Raw genomic sequence first — 4,986 nt, forward strand, 5'->3', positions numbered from 1 at the left:
ATTTACCCGTAAGGTGAAGCCCCACTTCCATGACTACTCCCCTCCAATAATACTCATATTCACGCATATCATTTGAAAATCAACAAAAAGGTGTAAGACAAAGATAAAATTATCCATAAATCAGTTATAAACTTTGGATTTAATATTACATTACCAAACAGATCAACCTAAATCCAATACAAATGACAGATATCTGGGCTCTTATAAGTTAATTATGGTTCAATTTCAAATAGTATGTATGAAAAAGAGATCGCTGACAATGGTAAAGCTAACTTTATTTATCTCTATCCCTTGAATGAATTTATCTATAATTGTTGATTGAACGATATTCTTATTGCACACCAACAAAGAAAGAACAAGTGACAAATGAAGTTTATATTATATTTTAGCCCTACACGTGCTGGTCCTTCCAAGTATGATGATGAGCGGGGATTAGTAACCGTCACAATCACTGGGCCAGTGTGGTTCTAAGAACTATTAATCCTGGTATAGTTAACTAAAACTAGCATAAAAGGGCAAAGTGAAAACCTAACAGTGAATGTATTTTATTTTAGCTTTTTCGGTCATTTAATAATGAATTAATGTAGAAACTTGCTATGGGTGGTAGTGCTTATGATGAAACTTGGGTTGGGCCAATTAGACAGGTTGGTAGGGGGTTCAACAACCCAAAAAATGGGTACTCAGTGAGTGAGAACAAGCAAAACCCCTGGAATCCCGGCCAAGAGATCATGCACGAGGGCAATTGCATTCCATGAAAACACTTACATATTCAATGCTTCTTCTCTGAATAGATACTTACTCAATGATAAGGCTTAATGTTCAAATCGTAGTTTTATACCTAATGACAATAGTCTAAATATGTGTACTAAAATAATATATATATTGCAAGATATCTATTGAAGAATAAGTCATATTTTGCTAAATAATCTTAATTGTTGCAAGGACTACAATTCAGTTGAAACTTGAAAGAGCACAAAATTCGAAAGGAGATGTATCGGTTGTAAAATGGGTCAAATGCGGGAGCATCCATGTTAGACCAATTTTACAACAGGCACGATTGATCAGAAAAGGAAGAGGAGTTGAGTGATTTTCATCCTTTGAAGAACTGCACAACCAATATTTGGAAAAAAAGAAAATAATAATTGGAACAAATCTTGCCAAGGGATTTAGCCATTTGTGCTCTTCCTTCGGGGAAAGAAACAAAAAACCTGGGAATCTTATCTCTTCGATAACTGAATTCGTTAATATTGTTTAATATAATTGAATGTGTCTCCATTTGTAGGAATTTTGAGGCATCTTAAATTTCTAAGAATACGGTTCTTTGCATTTTTAAAAAGAATTTTTTCTTTTTAAAATTAAAAAAAATGTATATTTTTTAATTTAAATTTTTTTAAAATTGCAAGAAAAAGTTTTTTCTTTTACATTGAGCTTGAGTAAAGAGCAAGAAAAAAATTTGATTTTTTTCCTTTAAATTACTTATGTTATTCTTACTTTAGTTTTTTCTTACTTTATTTTAAAAAAAATAAGTATACATAATTTTTTACAATCTTAATTTATATATATATATATATATATATATATATTTGGCTTAATTACATTTTATTCTTCATACTTTAATCTAATTTGGTTTTAGTTTTTCTCAATTATTATCAATATAAAGCTGATAAAAAAATTTATTCATAAAATGTATTTATTTATAATACAAGTACTTAGTTACCCTTTAATATAAAATAATTAATTTAATAAAAAGTAACTAATTACAATGTATTATAATACCCCTTACAAAGGAAGTATGTGTCTACGATAGTCAACTTCCTAATAGAAGTTTGAAATTAAGGGAATATTAGATCCTTTATAAATGGGCCACTCACTAAATGTTTGCTTTTAACATGAATAAGCTTGATTTTGGAAGCTTAAATTAGTTCTAAAATGAAGTGATATTCTATATCAATGTACTTAGATCACTCATTAGATGCAAGATGAATTGTCAATTAATCATTACTAAATAGTATAGAAGATAAGTTATTGACTTCAAATGAGATAGCAATATTTGACGCTATATTATTTTACTTGCTATTGAAGAGAGTGCTCGATATTCTTCTTTAGTTTAGATTTTGATACAATTGATTGGTTTTTTTTATCTCCACAAGACAAGTGTATCCCCAATAAAATACATAGAAACTAATTATAGATCTTTTTGTATCTAGGAAACTTTCATAATCTGCATTAGCATATGTTAAGAGAGTTCTTGGAAGGGAAAAATAAGTTTTGGCCTAGTGTCCTTTTAAGGTACTACAATAGATGGTGTATTGCTTGTAGATGAAGTGTTGTAGGGGCAGCCATATATTAATTCCACAAGAAGAAAATATTCATTTAGCAACTTATAAAATCTGTGGCAAAAATATGAAATTCCGTTGCAAATTTTTTAGGCACCGAAATTGCCACCAATTATGCTCAGTGGCTAATATATTATTTTCAAACATTTTTAGCAACTGAAAATGTATTCAGTTACAGAAATTTGAATTTAGCAATTACAAAATTTTAGTCGCTATTTAGTCACCACCTATCTGGTTGCTATTTCGGTTGTTAATTGTGACCACCAATTTTAGTTACTAATTGCAACCATTATTGGTTGCTATTTGGTTGTATTTTGCTACCAGCATTTTGGTAGCTAATTTAGTTGCAGTTTTGCATCTATCTTATCCAGTTGCAATTTTAGTAGCTAAGCTGCAACAAACATTTGATAGCAAAATTGGTTGCTAATTCGGTGATTAAATTTGGTAGCTAATTATAATAAATGATTTAACTTTTTTTAATTTTGTTTAACAAGACCGGTTTCTTTAACAAAACATGCTTATATTAAGATGTGATATTTAACAAAACCTGTTAATAGTCCAAAACTATAAACATTATAAAAAGTCCATCTAAAGAAGTAAAATAATTATATAAATTATAACAATATATATTTAACTCCATAACAAAAGTAAAGCTCAAAAAATATGAAGGAAACAATCATTGACATAACAAATAGAAAAGAAAGTCCTAAATCATGAAAATGAATCAATGTTATCATGAGGAGAACTAACATCATCACCACCAATATAAGAATTATCCACTTGAGTATTAGTTGAAATTCCGAAGTGTTTAACAACTTGTTAGAGAATATCATCGGTCTTCTGTAGTTTTGAATTCCTCTGTAATTCAGACTATATAGTATCAATGCGTGTGTTCTTCACTGCTAATTTTACATTACAGTTGACAATGATGTGCTGATAGTTAACACTAAAACTAAGATCAGACTGCATACAAGGAGAGGATGAAATCACAAACTCTTCACCTAATTGTCCTAACTCATACACGACCTTTCTTGTTTCTTCCACCAACAACTTCTAAAAAACTGACATTGTCAGCGGTTACAAAATGGTCACCTAAGGCACCCTATTCACCATGATCATCATTACCATTTTATCACAATGCACAACAGCAGACACAGAGCCACCGGTGTATAAAGATGCTCCATTATCTACAGCTCTATTTTGTTTATCGATAGCGCTTTTATTCTGAAACTCTTCTCTAGCCCAATGAGTATGCAATCTTTCCTTCACATCAATAGTGATCCAAAAGCCTTTATCTTTACCCCTTCATAACTTAGACATTATATTCTTTAAAATAATAGAGCCTTTGTGCTAAAATAAATGGATCTAATAGTAAGATTATGTTTAGAAAGCCATTCGCATGTTTTCTGTAAATAAAAAAAAATCAAACAAAGAAATACAATAACATATATAAGAGTCATTAATCACATGGAATGTAGGAGTAATTTTGTTAAAACTATCCCGTTTGAAAAAGAAAATCACCCAATAAATATATTGATGAATGAAATATTTTCTCATTTGCAAAAAGATTTGTCGTCAACCTTTATCAAAATATGCAAAAAAATTTATGTAGTCTAGGATGCAAGCTTAGTTCGTCTCCCATGAATCATTGGACGAGTGACCAAATATCAAACATGTAGTGTGCAATGTATTTAGAAAGCAAGTAAAAAGGGGGGTTTTGTGATTTCAAGTTCAATCAACTTAAGCAGAAAATTAAATTGCAAAGTTCAATTGATAAAATGTAGTAACTCCTAGTTCATTCATATAAACTCTATCCCTATTCTCTCAAGATTTAATACTCTTCCTCTCCTCCCACAATTAGGTTGATTTAACAAGCGAAAATTAACCTTATGTTTTCATATGAATTAAGCAATCCAATAAACTCCAATCTCTCATTCCTTGATTACGCAATCTTGAAATTAAACAAGAATTAAGCAATTCAAATTTAGAATTTCCTTAAAACAAATTAGGGTTCATTACACAATGCTCCCCTCATTCAACCATTAATTCAATTCAAGAGTTTGGGAGGAAGAAATTCATGAAAGAAAAGGATTTGCATTAACATTCAAAAACCCAAGAATTCAAGAATCCATATGAACTCACTAGAGATTACAAGAAAATTAACCCTCCATGAGGATGAGTCTCACAATTACAAAATGAAAGTAAAGAGAAATCAATAACATCAATACAAAAATCAAAGAGAAGTAAGGAGAAAATGGAAATCAAACCCTAGGTTGGACCCTTGGCTGTAACTCAAGACCACCCTTGCTCTCCTCCCCTCTTTTTTTACCCTAAATGGTAAAAATCCATATATAGAAAAGTTGACGCCTTCAGAGTAGTTACTCTCGTTCATGACAGTGAACACTCTCGAGCATAGTGATTACTATCGTTTACAAGAGCAAACACGCGCGAGCATAGTGATTACTATCGTTCACAAGAGTAAACACGCGCAGGGTCCTAAACTCTAGGGCTCTCTGAAGTGTTTACTATTGTTTTCGAGAGTAAACACGTGCAAGTTTGGGTGCTTCCTTTGGCTCTGCAGTGATCACTATTGCTTCTGAAAGTGGTTACTCTGGCCTGCCCTTTAGATCTAGCTTGCTGTAGTGTCCAC

This window comes from Abrus precatorius, unplaced genomic scaffold (assembly GCF_003935025.1).
Source record: "Abrus precatorius isolate BTA unplaced genomic scaffold, Abrus_2018 Scaffold8, whole genome shotgun sequence".
NCBI classification, from domain to species: domain Eukaryota; kingdom Viridiplantae; phylum Streptophyta; class Magnoliopsida; order Fabales; family Fabaceae; genus Abrus; species Abrus precatorius.